The sequence below is a fragment of the Astyanax mexicanus genome, chromosome 6 (assembly GCF_023375975.1).
Source record: "Astyanax mexicanus isolate ESR-SI-001 chromosome 6, AstMex3_surface, whole genome shotgun sequence".
Taxonomy (NCBI): domain Eukaryota; kingdom Metazoa; phylum Chordata; class Actinopteri; order Characiformes; family Acestrorhamphidae; genus Astyanax; species Astyanax mexicanus.
Genome location: NC_064413.1, coordinates 48,509,798 through 48,524,725, shown reverse-complemented (window position 1 = coordinate 48,524,725; position 14,928 = coordinate 48,509,798). Strand labels below are relative to the sequence as shown.

General features: G+C 36.3%; 1 long non-coding RNA gene across 1 annotated transcript; it reads right to left on the bottom strand.

Annotated features, from left to right (window-relative positions):
* Window positions 1–809: 809 nt before the first annotated feature.
* Window positions 810–9,190, bottom strand: LOC111193289 (uncharacterized). Its single transcript, XR_002650407.2, has 4 exons — window positions 7,944–9,190; window positions 3,765–3,836; window positions 3,516–3,670; window positions 810–1,369 (listed from the first exon to the last, which is right to left on the bottom strand). It is a non-coding gene; the product is annotated as an uncharacterized LOC111193289 (long non-coding RNA).
* Window positions 9,191–14,928: the final 5,738 nt, after the last annotated feature.

Sequence of the window (14,928 nt, the reverse complement as noted above, 5' to 3'; positions counted from 1 at the left end):
TAGGAGTATTCAAATCAATAAAATGATAAGGGTGCCCATACTTTGCACCGGTGAAATTTTGGTTTAATGCATGTTGCACATTTTCTGTTAGTACAATAAACCTCATTTCAATCCTGAAATATTACTGCGTCCATCAGTTATTAGATATATCAAACTGAAATGGCTGTTGCAAACACCCAAATATTTAGAACTAAAATGATTTAGATTAATAGGGGTGCTTAAACTTTTTCATATGACTGTAAGGAAAAAAAATCTATACACTCTAGACACTTATGTATAATTTTGGATTGTTTGGTTTCAGCTTACAACAAAGAATTAAATAAGTGTTATGAATATAGATAGATAGATAGATAGATAGATAGATAGATAGATAGATAGATAGATAGATAGATAGATAGATAGATAGATAGATAGAGATAGATAGATAGATAGATAGATAGATAGATAGATAGATAGATAGATAGATAGATAGAGATAGATAGATAGATAGATAGATAGATAGATAGATAGATAGATAGATAGATAGATAGAACTTTATTGATCCCTTGGGAGGTTCCCTCAGGGAAATTAGGGTTCCAGTAGCAGCATCAATACAGTACACACAGATAGAAACAAAGAGTAGGTGTATATAAAGTGTATATAAACAATATAAAGTGCAAAGCAAGTAGACAAAAGTATAAAACAGCAAATATAATTAGTATAACTATAAATATAAATATGCAGTGAATGTATTTGAATAGAATTTTTATTGCACTTATTCCGTATGTATTATTTTATTGCGCTTAGTCCATTTGAGTTGCTACTGCTACTGCTCCTCCTCATCCTCTGTACTCCTGTTACTCCTCCTTCACCCAGGGGAGGAATTGGACAAAGGAGTTTCGGAGTCTGTTGGTCCTGCATTTGGGGAGGAGCAGTCTGTCACTGAACAGGCTCTTCTGGTTGCTGATGACGGTGTGCAGAGGGTGACTGGCATCGTCCATGACGTTCAGCAGTTTGTCCATAGTCCTCTTCTCTGCCACCGTCACCAAGGAGTCCAGCTTCATGCCGACCACAGAACCAGCACGCCTGATCAGTTTGTCCAGCCTGGATGAGTCCTTCTTTGATATGCTGCATCCCCAGCACACCACGGTGTAGAACAGGACACTGGCCACCACAGACTGATAGAACATCCACATGAGTTTCTTGCAGATGTTGAAGGACCGCAGTCTCCTCAGGAAGTACAGCCTGCTCTGACTCTTCCTGTACAGGTGGTCAGAATTACAGGTCCAGTCCAGCTTGCTGTCCAGCCACAGCCCAAGGTACTTGTAGGAGTCCACAGCCTCCACCTCAACCCCCTCAATCAGAACTGGTCGTGACCTTGGTCGTGAATCTATAGGTGATTATATATCTTCAGGGTTTTGATGACATCATGATATCTTCAGGTATTCATGTACTAATTCATGTGCTCTCAATTTTGTACTCCATACAGAATTTCACTTCAACACATGTTCACGCCAGTGGATGAATACTCCACAAATAAGACAAAGCCAAGCAGCAGGTAATTTTTAATTAGCATGAGGGAGAGCGTTGGGCTGTTTACCATTTTTCTCCTGCCGATGTGGCGTCTCCCTCTGATTAGGTGCATTATGGCTAATTTGAAGCTGGTAATCAGGCTCGGTTCCATGCTAAATTTCTCATTAAGCTGTAGGAGTTGTCACTCCAAGAGCGGAGTTAGCGTTAGCGAGGCCTCATACCAAAGTTGTGTGTGCTGAGTAAAAAGGACTGTCACACATCCCAAACGTCACGCGTAATCTTTTAAGCAGATTTTTCCCAGCGCTCGTTTAATAATTGCCCATCATACTTCATCGTTTAAGGTTTGAAAAGCATAATTAAGCTCCATTAGGAGAGAGTTTTGCCATCATATGCTAAACTCTGACATAATAAATGGAATGCAGTCTGACAAAAACTTCATGTGTTCTCCATTTCACGCATTTGATTAAGCACAAATCTTTACACCCCTCTAATGAGTCATTGTTTTAGAGAATGTGAAACCCAGATTTTGTATTTCTTTTATAAAATGACTTTTTTTATCGCATTGACATTTTATTCCTGTATAAATATATATATTTTTTAACATAAAGGCAAAAGAATGTTATTATTAGGGGTGTGACGAGATCTCGAGAGATGCAAAAAAACGTGACGATATTTCTCGTCAAGCTTAAACCTGTCTCGAGGAAGAAAAAAAACAGTTAAGTGTGGACTTTTTAAGAGGGATCTGGCAACACAGTAGCGATAGCAGCGAGTGTGGTGGCTGAGCAGTGAGAGCAGCTCTCAGCAGAAGAGGAAAATTCAGCATTTTCATAGAAGATGCTTCTGCTACTTTTAAGTTTTTTGTTTGGCTGCATATTGGCTCCAGTGGAAATAATAAACGGTAACTGAGTGACCAACAAGACACAAACCATATATAAATACTGTAAGTAAATCGTAAATCATTTCATAGGCAGCTGTACTAATCCCTTAACTCTGTACTGTATTTAAAAAAATGTTCTGTCTCTGTTTCACTTCAAGCATAGGCTTAATATGACTGGTTATGGTTATGCATAGTTAAATTACAAGAGATTTAGGAGAGAAAAACACAAACCATAGGCTTAATATGACTGGTTATGTTTTGCACTATATAAGACCTAGAAAAGTTTTATTTTTAATTTTTATTCTTATTTCTATTTCTTATCAATGTGTGTCTGTTAAGTTTGTTATATGATTTCGTCAAATAAAACTCTAGTTTTCACGCCATTTTTCATTTTTGACATTTTCTTTAAAATTTTATTTTTAAATCTCGTCTCGTTCTCATGAACCCAATATTGTGTCTCATGATTTTAGTGTCTAGTCACACCCCTAGTTATTATCAGAGGTGGAAAGTAATGAATTACATTTACTCAAGTTACTGTAATTGAGTAGATTTTATGAGCAATTTGTAATTTTCAAAGTAGCTCTTAAAATTTTGACATTTTGACACAAGTAATTTACTTTGCTACATTGGAAAACTACATTTTTTTACTTACTGAGTAAAAAAAATGCTGTTGTCTGACCTGTATGACCATAACTTTTTAACAGTTAAGAAAAAAAATGGATCATAGAAACCTATGGCACTTGTTCTATGGTGTGGTCTGAACAAATACTGCCTGAAAGGTCCAAATTATTATATGGAATAATTGTTCATTAAAAACCACTTAATTTATGATTTGTTGTACTTTTTACATCAAATAAAGTAACTATGTAACTTTTACTCAAAGTACATTTTAAATTGAGTACTTTTTTACTTTTACTCGAGTAGATTTTTAGATGGGTACTTTTACTTGAGTAGAATTTTTCAGTACTTTTTCCACCTCTGGTTATTATACCTGACTACTATATCTACTGATCTATCAAAAACTTTAAGCGAAGATGTTTTATTGTACTATAATGCTGCGTCATGTAATTTTCCAACCAATCAACAGCTTCCACCTGTCTTTTACATAATGTGAATAAAATGGTACCTTTGCTGTCTGCAGGCGCTGAGGACGTTTTGGTTTTTCATTCTCTCCATCCTCCCCACCGTCTCCAGCATGATCCTACCCAGTTGTTCAGGAGGTTGGCTCCTCCCTGTCCTCCATATACAGCAGGATCTGCAGGGGTCGAGGCGTGATGAGACCTGGGCAGAGAACAGGGCCAAATTCTGTTCTGTATCAAACTGTTAACTTATTTCATTCTTTAGTCATCTTGCATTTTTTTAGAACTGTATTTACCTAGGTATATATGATTAAAGGGAGTTTGGTACAGGGAAGCATCTTCTGTTAAACCTCGAACAATGTTGTGTCCTTTAAAAACAAAACAAAAAAAATTAAGATCATTACCATTGATTTTTGCCATTTAAGCTTCAGGTCCAGTTAATAACTGGAAATGGTACAGAAAAAATCCAGTGTACAAAACTTTGCAGAAAATGAATAAACTAAAAACTTAAAAAAAAAAAAGGTTTAGTATTGCAAAAAAAAAAAAAGAAAAAAAATATATATAATAGTATTAGTATATTGTAAAAAAAAAAAAGAAGCATACATTGTTTAAAAAGAGGACGATTTTTGGCAAACAATTAATGGGTAACAGCTTAAAGCTAGTAAGTAGTAATGGAAATAAAATTAGAGATTTTTTTTATTCTCTTTGGGCTAAATAGCATCTGATTAGTTTAAAAACAAATAATAATCCTTTTACATGATCTAGTTTCTGAAAAAAAAAAAAAAGATGACCACATATGAGGACTTTAGTTTTATATGTTGATAATTAGTAACGATGTGGAAAACACTTATTATGTGCTTAAACACAGCAGCATTTCTTTTCTTTTTTTTGAGTGCAAAACAAAAGCATAAACAACAATTGTGCCCCTTTGAGCAATATGGTTGATTTAAAGTGCTGATTCAACAGAAAGACATAACGTAAAATACATAAACATTTACTGTATTTAGTGTTCAATGATTGAAATTTCTGAACAAAAGTGTGTCAAAATCCTCTGCACCAGTAAGGCTCTTAGGAAGTTAAAAATGTCAAATTATAAAGCCTTTGTCTGTAGTAAAGCAGTGCTGGAATAGACTGTGTTACTGCACTCTCTACTGCAGCATTTACACACTTACACACAGCACAGTCACACTTTCATAATCATAATAGTTATTTTTTATATATATTTTAGATTTTAGATTCTTCAAAGTAGTGCCTCCTGCTTAGATGACAGCTTTTATGTTTTTTAGTCAACTTTATGAGAGTAGAGTCACCTGGAATGGCTTTCAGTTAACAGCTGTGCTGAACTCGTTAATTACTTGTTTGAGAGCATCAGTTGTAAAGATGTGAAGAGGTAGAGTTGGTCAACCCTTGTGTGGTGTTCGGGTCTGTGGGACCCGTTTTCATTTTTCATCAAATGATACAAAAAAATATATTTTTTTCTAACTCAAACTCATTGGCATTGGCTCATTTTTTGTGAAAAACATATATCAAAACACATTTTCGATAAACACACACTGTACACCCCCCCCCCCACACACAGACAAACACATTTATATTACATACAGTATGTTTGGCCAAGAGCTAATAAACATTGCTTTGTTTGTAAATTTGAAACTAAACAAATTTTCTACTCATATCTTGAGTTTAATTCATTTTCTTTTACATTTTATTAAAAAACTAATAAAAAAAGAGTAGCACTTTTTAAAAGAAATGTAACATAAGAAAGGTAAAGGGCAAATATTAACCATGTAAGCTGTTTATATTGCTTGCAATTTAGGTGAAGCAAGCATGTGTAAAGCATTTTAATGTAAAATTGCTTAATTTTGCTGAATTAAATACAAGTAACAAAGTAAACGAGTAACAAAAATATGAACACCACACAAGGGTTAAACAGTGAATAGCTCTATTTGATTAATCATATTATAGTAAGAACTACTACAGTAAGTTTGTGTATGATTGCAGCGAGCTGTAAGCAGTTAATAAAGAGCTGATTTAAATTAACTCTGCTGCCTCGTGTGGATCTTTCCTCTCGCACGCCACAATAATATAAGGTTTCAAAGTAGCTCTTTCCCTAAAGGCCACAAACACATTACACTGCATCGCTCGTGTTTACTGTTCAATTTGCTAATTTGCTGTGACAAAGACCTCGGTTTCTTTTGCATTGTTGAATTGGGCTGTTTAAAAAGGGAGACAATCAAAAAGATGCTTTATCAGGCTCCGAGACATTTGATGTGTGATTTCCACTAGTTTCCCATTAATGATAACATTCATTCTGGTCTTTAATTAGAGGCTTTTGTGTCTGAGACAGATTAAAAAAACAAAGGAATTGAGTTCTATCAGACGATAATGAGAAAACAAGAGAGAGAAACATTTTAATTACTGATAATTATGCAAATAAAGGTAACAATTTTGCACAAATGGGACTAAAAGGTCATTTTTTGTTGGGAAACATTCTGCTCCTCGCCGCACGGCTCTGAGACACGGCAGCCAATGAAAAGTCATCCTTTTCAGAGCAGGATCTTTCTGAACCTGGTCTTCATATAAAGAAAACACAGTTTCTTTTATTAGATATAAATACAGAAATATAGATGTAATAAGATAACATTTGAAAGGGACCAATGAAAATATATTACATATTCCTTACTTTTTAAGGCTGACATAAAATGATATACCTTAAGAAAGTATGAAAATATGTAATAAAAAAGTTTAAGCTTAAAAAAAATGGAATAAATACAATAGATCTGCATGTTCATTTTAAAGTAGGCTATTATTTATTATTAAATCTGTTTCTCTGATTTTGCTATTATATGTGAATATCTTTGAATAAAATGAACATTGTTGTTTTATTCTATAAATTATGGAAAACATTTCTCACAAATTCCAAATAAAATTATTGTCATTTAGAGCATTTATTTTTAATAAAAGTTTTTATGCACCTTGACATGTTCTCCTCCACCCGTCTTACACACTGCTTTTGGATAACTTTTTTTATTATTATATTTTCAGTTTTCAATTTGGAAAAATAAAAGAAACACATCATTTTTAAGTGGTCTCTTATTGGTTTCCAGAGCTGTATATTGCAGAATTAACTCAAAAGGCAAAATACAATGCATGGGCACATGATGCAGATAAGAGCTATAAAGTAATAGTGCTTACCAGAGATGGAAATTTTTCTTAAACAAAGAAAAAGCAAATACAAACCAACATCTAAACCAAAACTAAAATGAAACAGGCATCTGAGGGAGGGAGCTGATGATGCTAATCCAAAAATCTGCACTTTCTGTGACTGAACAAAAAAGGAATAATGAAATAATAATAATAATAATAATAATAAGAAGAAGAAGAAGAAGAAGAAGAAGAAGAAATAATAAGAAATATTATTATGTTATGCTTTTTGTGTTTGACAAGTGGGCCATGAAGTGGAAAAGTAAAAAAAATGATATAGTATATATAGCCTTTATTTTTATTTTATTTTGTATGCATGGAGATGATCTCAGTCTTATATAATGCAAATCGGTCACACATATGTGTCTAATAGTAAAGTTACAATACCTCTCCTCCCTATATAGAAATACTTCTATGTGAATAGCACTCAAACATGTACGTAAACAGTGAGTTGTTTGTGTACAACAGTGTATGATCATCAGTGTACAGCAGTAAATGATCAGGATCTACTGTATAATTTCACTGTAATCCAGCCACAGATTCCCAAACACATCTTATGATCTGATGATGGGCAATTTCCCCCATTTAACAGTGAGAAATGGAGGTGCTAATGAGTTAAACAGCAGTGGATAAAAACAAACAGAAGGTCAGTGAGTTTATGAGAGAGAGAGAGAGAGAGAGAGAGAGAGAGAGAGAGAGAGAGAGCGTGTGTGTAAAACTGAATGAATTGTGTCAGAGCGAGAAGACTGTGACTAACGTGCTCTGTCGCCTGTGTCTCCTCTAACATACCAACTGATCTGGTCAGAGACGCTGGACGCTGCCAGCCATTAGTGACATGATTGAAAATGACAACAGGATTTCTTGTCCCCACCTATACCATCAGAGCTGGTGGGACACGCACAGACGGCTAAAAGTAAAACTCCAATATCACCTTCATACCAGAGGAGGAAGAACAAAAAAAAAAAAAAACGCAGAACAAACAAACAGACGGTCCGAAGCTCGGCTACCCTCCAGGAAATGTCAGATCAAAGAGCGTTAGCGCACAGGAGTGGACACAGACTAAATCACTCTGACATGCTGTACTGCTCAAATATGTCCCAGACTGACCAAAGTCATAAAATAAACCAAAGTCCTGAGGTCATCAATCGCTTTTTCCCTTTTATATAAGCAGCTTTCAGCAAGACAGTTTATCTTCAGTTCTGTTATCGTCTCTTAATTCACCTCAGTTACTATTTTGATAAAAAAAAAAAAAACAGACTAAACAAAATTACCTTATCAAATCAAAAAAGTCATTTGCAGGATCCTTCCGTCCATCTACTCGTCTTGTTCAGTCACTTCTTCCTGGTTAAATCAAATCAAATCAAATTTATTTGTATAGCGCTTTTTACAACAGGTGTTGGCACAAAGCAGCTTTACAGAAACATGATTACAGGACAAAGAATCAGGCAAAACATTAAACATAGAAAATACAGAATACAGAACCCCCAGTGAGTGCGGAGGCAAGGAAAAACTCCCTCAGAGCTGCAGGAGGAGGAAGAAACCTTGGGAGGACCAAGACTCACATTTAAGGGGGGACCATCCTACCACTGGTCAAACAGCTTTTAAATTCAAATTTAAAAAGTCTTTTATACATCCATATAGGTTTTATATATTCAGGACTATAATAGCGCGCCACTAATGGCTTGGATGTAAACTGTAGTGGAGAATAAGATGGACGATGAGCAGCTGATCTGTGGTGGTGGTGGAGAAGAGCTGACTTCAGAAACTTCCATCAGTCTGGCCGGACAGGAGACGCGAGAGCCTGAGGGTCCAACATCGGTATCGGGTCAGACAGGTGGGCAGTCAGTAACTCGGAGGAAGGCAGAGAGATGGAATTAGTTTTGACTGGATTTATGCAAAACTGAGAATATTAAAACATTATCAGAGTGTGGCAAATGACTCCGGCAGAACTGAATAAAACAGCCTAACTAAAGGCAGAGAGCCAGAAGGAACAGTAGCATCTGTAAACACTGGCATCCACCCACTCCACCGTCCACAAACCTGAGTGACCGTGTGCAGTGGGAGAACAACAGCACCAGCATCTCAGTTTACCCACAATTCCCTCTGTCCATGAACCCCTGAATCTGTAGCCTTATCTAAAGGAAAAAAATATTAATTACCAAAAGCTAAACTAAACAAGTAAGTTTTCAGTCTAGACTTAAAGATTGAGACTGTGTCTGAGTCCCGAACATATTCGGGGAGATTATTCCAGAGTTGAGGCGCTTTATAAGAGAAAGCTCTTCCTCCTGCAGAGCTCCTCTGAATTTTAGGAACTACTAAGAAACCAGCACCCTGAGATCTAAGTAATCGTGGTGGTTCATAATAGGAGATTAGGTCTCGCAAATACTCAGGAGCGAGACAGTGTAGGGCTTTATACGTTAACAGGAGAATTTTATAGTCTATGTGGAATTTGACTGGAAGCCAGTGCAGTGCTGATAGTACTGGACTAATATGGTCAAATTTTCTAGTTTTAGTAAGGACCCTGGCTGCAGCATTTTGAACTAGCTGAAGTTTATTTAAGTTACTGCAGTAACATCCAGACAGTAGCGCATTACAATAATCTAGCCTTGAGGTACTGAAGGCATGGACTAGTTTTTCTGCGTCATGCAGTGATAGGGCATTTCTTAGCTTGGCAATGTTACGTAGGTGTAGAAAAGCTGTTCTAGTAACATTAGATATGTGTTTATCGAATGCTAGATCTGAATCTATAATAACTCCAAGGTTTTTAGCTGCTGAACCAGGTGTGACTGAGAAGTCGGCCAGATTTAGCATTAAGTCTGATAATTTATTTCTAGCAGCTTTGGGGCCTAATAGGAGAACTTCTGTTTTTTCACTATTTAATAGGAGGAAGTTGTGCGACATCCACAATTTCACATCTTTTACACAATCCTCAATTTTCTCACTCTGTCGTCAGGTTTGGCTGATATGAAGAGCTGCGTGTCATCCGCATAACAATGAATATTTACGTCATGTTTTCTAATAACTTTGCCCAGTGGGAGCATATATAATGTAAATAATGATGGTCCTAATATAGAGCCTTGTGGAATTCCATATCTTACCTTGGTATAACTGGAAGACATATCATTTATCCTCACAAACTGATAGCGATCGGTTAAGTATGATTTAAACCATGCTAAGGCAGTTCCACATCAGTTCAACATCGACGGGTCCTCTGTGGAGATTGTTAAGAGCACCAAGTTCCTTGGTGTCCACTTAGCAGATAACCTCACCTGGACCCTGAACACCAGCTCTACAGCCAAGAAAGCCCAGCAGCGTCTCTACTTCCTCCGGAAGCTGAGAAAGGCCCGTCTCCCGTCCACCCATCCTCACACTCTTCTATAGAGGGACCATTGAGAGCATCCTGAGCAGCTGCATCACTGCCTGGTTTGGGACCTGCACCGTCTCTGACCGCAAGACCCTCCAGCGTATTGTGAGGACAGCTGAGAGGATCATCGGCGTCTCTCTCCCCTCCACCACGGACATTTACACCACCCGCAGCATCCGCAAAGCAACCAGCATTGTGAATGACCCCACTCATCCCTCACACGAACTATTCTCCCTCCTGCCTTCGGGAAGAAGGTACAGCAGCATCCTGTCCAGCACGACCAGATTCTGCAACAGCTTCTACCCCCAAGCCATCAGACTCCTTAACTGCAGAGACTGAACTGATGGTTTTTCTGTACATGCACACACACTCTTACCCCACTTACCCCAGAAAATGGAAAGCACTAAAAACCCTACTACCTCACTGGACTCTATTGCACACTGTGTAATAGAGTAATTACTACCTCACCTGGTCCTTTTTGCACACTGCAAAATTTGCACACTGTCTTGTTATTTATTATTCTTTGTCTGTATGGTGTTGTATTGTCTGTCTGCACTTTTGTACTGTTGCACTATTGTTCTGTCTACACTGTGTTTATGTGCACCATGGTCCTTGGAGGAACGTTGTTTCGTTTCACTGTGTACTCTGTATATAGCTGAAATGACAATAAAAACCACTTTGACTTTGACTTTTGACTTTGACTTCCAGTTACACCAACCATGTTCTCTAGTCTTTCTAAAAGGATAGTATGATCTATTGTATCAAAGGCTGCGCTCAGATCGAGAAGTACCAGTAGGGAAACACAGCCTTGGTCGGCAGCTATAAGTAGATCGTTTGTTATTTTAACTAAAGCTGTCTCAGTGCTATGATAAGGCCTAAATCCAGATTGAAATTTTTCATAGATCTGGTTTCTTTGCAGGTAAGAGCAAAGTTGTTGGGCTACAGCTTTTTCTAAAATCTTAGAAATAAACGGTAAGTTTGAAATAGGTCTATAGTTAGACAGTACAGTAGGATCAAGATTTGGTTTCTTGATCAGAGGTTTAATTACAGCTGTTTTAAAGGCTTTGGGTACATGGCCTAGGGTGAGTGATGAGTTTACTATCATTAACAGAGTTTTAATTATATCTGGTAATACCTGCTTTAATAATTTTGTGGGAACTGCATCAAGTGTGCAGGTTGTGCTGTTTGAAGAGGAGATAATTTTCTCTAGTTCTAGCTGTGGAAGTGGGTAAAAGACTTCCAACCTAACTTCCGTGACAGGGTTTTGTTCTAGATCAGCCAGACCAGATGACAGAGAGGATGTAATATTTATCTGTTTAATTTTATCCCGAATGTTTTCAATTTTACTATTGAAGAAGTCCATAAAATCGTTGCTGGTGTGAATGGCTGGAATCTGAGGTTCAGTACCTGCCTGGCTTTTAGTTAATTTGGAAATAACACTAAAGAGAACTCTAGGATTATTTTTATTTATCTCGATCTGTGAGGCCAGATACGCTGAGTGGGCTTTATTAAGTTCTTTTCTATATTTTACAAAACTGTCTTTCCACGCAGAGTGAAACACTTCCAGTTTAGTTGACCGATATTTGCGCTCTAACTGCTTTAAGGTACGAGTTTGATCATTGTACCACGGTGCGAGCTTTTTCTGTCTCTCTATTTTGTGTTTAAAGGGTGCTACAACATCTAAGGTAGAGCGAAAGGTATTTTCTAAACCTTCGGTTAGTTTGTCTAGTTCTACTGAGTCTACAGGAGAATACATTAGAGTTGATAAATCGGGAAGCTTATCTGTAAATTGTTGGGCTGTAAAAGGCGTAATTGAACGTTTTACAGAGTAGCTAGGGGATGTACGTATATTATGACTGAGATGTAATTTAAATGAAATAAGGTAATGATCTGAAATTGCGGAGGTTTGAGAACGAATATTCGGGTTATCTATGCTCACACCCAGGGTCAAAACTAAATCCAGAGTATGATTACAGTAATGAGTAGGTCCTGTTATATTTTGAATAATACCAACTGAGTCTAAAATCGATGTGAATGCCTTTTTTAATGGATCATCCAATTTTTCGAAATGAATGTTGAAGTCTCCTACTATAATTACTTTATCACTACTTACTGCTAAGTCTGTGACAAAATCACTAAATTCTTTTAAAAAATATGCAGACCCCACCTCCTCTACCGGACAATCTCGGATTGTGTATATAATTATAGCCTGCAGGGGTGGCTTCATTTAATGCTACATATTCATTTGGCCTAATCCAGGTTTCTGTCAGACACAGAATATCGAATTTCTGATCAGTTATCATTTCATTCACTAGAACTGCTTTTGAATTTAGAGATCTAATATTAAGTAAACCAATCTTTAGGCTTGAAGTGTTAGTACTTAAGTAGTTAAGGTTGCGGTGGGTCCAGAGCTCCTCTAGAATCATTGGCCTTCATTCACCATTCACTCTGATATCTGCAGAAAAAATAAATGATTTTGTTAGTAATCCAGTCATTTACACATTTATACACAAACTTAGGTAAACTGAGAATTAAAACACATGAGGTTTATATGATTCACTGATGATTTTTACCATTTTTACTTTGTTGACAGCTATTTGTATTACAGACACACTGTAATTTCTTTCCACATGTTTTCCACCACACTTTATTTTCCATTTTCATATTCTATTAATTCTCCTGTTATGTTTATTTATCAGGAACAACAGTGGTGTTCCCGGGTCAATTTGACCCAGTGCATGTTTAATTATCCAAAAATCATCTAAAAACCAAGAAATAAACCTAAAAAACCTTACAATGAATATTTCATCACTAACTCCATTGCTAATTATTCTATCAATATTTAGAACATTACTTTTCCTTACCTCCAACAGGAAATGTTTCCATTAGGATAACTTAGTTTTAGTTTTTGCAGGGGGTGTTTGCAAATATGTAAGATGAACCATTATTATTTCAAATGTTGATTACACTAATTAAGGAAAGCAGAAGAAGTTTTAAAAGCTCAAAACAAATTTTCTTACTTCAAACTTTAAAACAGGTCAATTTGACCTGTTACATAACAGGAGGGTTACATTAATTCATCTTATTACAATGACAAGACCATGCTTCTTATGAAGTACAAGGGATAACACAGCTGGTGGTTTGTTCTCCAGAAGTCAGGTCAGGTCAGTTTTTTTTTTAAATGTCCCTGCTTCAGAACAACAGATGAAAATGAGCCATTTGGCTAAATCTTTATTAATGTGTATTGTGCCTGTTATTTAAACAAATAAATCAAATCAAACTTGAATATGCTGTGAATGAGGCTAAAATCTTTACAGGTTTTCTATAAAAGTTTTTTTTTTCTGTAATTTTCCCTAAATTGCTTTTGTTACACACAGTTAAATAAAGGTTGTAACTGCAAAGAAAATATAAAAGAAATGAAATGTAATGTAAATTTATTCTTACCTAAATGTAGCCATGGTACAATGCAGTTACAATTTTTTACAATTTCTCCAGGAGTCTACTTTTGGTAACTAATTTTTCAAATCTTCATAAGAGAAAAAGCTGTGTAATGTTTTTTCTAAATTCTTTCTCCAGTTAAAGGCACAGAGCTCTTTTTAAAACCTTGTTTGTGATATCTTACCTATTGTGACTACTCAGAAAGGCATTAATAGGAGATTGTAGCTAATTAAGTCTCTCAATTAGTCTCTGTACCTTCTCAGGTAAACTCACTTTTCTGTTCTTAAAAGACAACTAAAACTCACTTTAACCTAACTCTTATTTTAACCACAGCACACAGTGAATCTCTTACAGCTCATGTATGAGTTTCTGTACGTTCAGTGTTTCTGCTAGAAGCTTAATTAACTTATAACAGCAGGATAAATGCAGCTGGAGCTACACTGTTTCTCTATTCTTCTTCATGCTCATGGTAGACAAGCTGTGTGTATTAGGTAAAACAGCGCCACCGGTGGACAGGTGCTGCAGTGTCCTTCACAAAAATGGAGATGGAGAAGGCTGCAGACCAGAGACCTAAATAGGCGGGGACTCGGGAAATGAACCCGTCAATCATCTTTTGCATCGACCAATTGCAGAGAAGAATGCCTTATCCATCTTTTTTTTTTGCATGAGCCAATCTGATATCCGATGCCAGTATTTAGTGGTTATCAGTATTGAATTTTTGCACCAGGAGTGGCATAAAGTTATCCAAAAGCAGTGTGTAAGACTGGTGGAGGAGAACATGCCAAGATGCATGAAAACTATGATTAAAAAACAGGGTTATTCCACCAAATATTGATTTCTGAACTCTTAAAACTTTATGAATATGAACTTGTTTTCTTTGCATTATTTGAGGTCTGAAAGCTCTGCATCTTTTATTGTTATTTCAGCCATTTCTCATTTTCTGCAAATAAATGCTCTAAATGACTATATTTTTATTTGGAATTTGGGAGAAATGTTGTTTGTAGTTTATAGAATAAAACAAAACTGTTCATTTTACTCAAACATAAAGCTATAAATAGCAAAATCTGAGAAACTGATTCAGAAACTGAAGTGGTCTATTAATATGTTCCAGAGATGTATATACATATCAAATTCCCAAATGGGCTCAATTTGTACAAAATCAGGTGTGGAATAAGTTACAGAGGCTGATGCTTCTAACTAAATATGCCTTCAATCACTTATAATTACATATAACAAAACTCTTCTTAATCGTTCAACATAATTAGAGCAGAAAATGTACATTTTGATGTGTCAAGAAATATGGGCCCCGCGGGACATGAACCTGTCAATCATGTTTTGCCTCTTTGCTCTTACCACATTTTGCATTGACTAATTGCAGAGTAGAACGACACATCCATCATGTTTTGCATGAGCCAATCTAGATGTTGTTAGGTTATTTATTGCACAAATGTGCA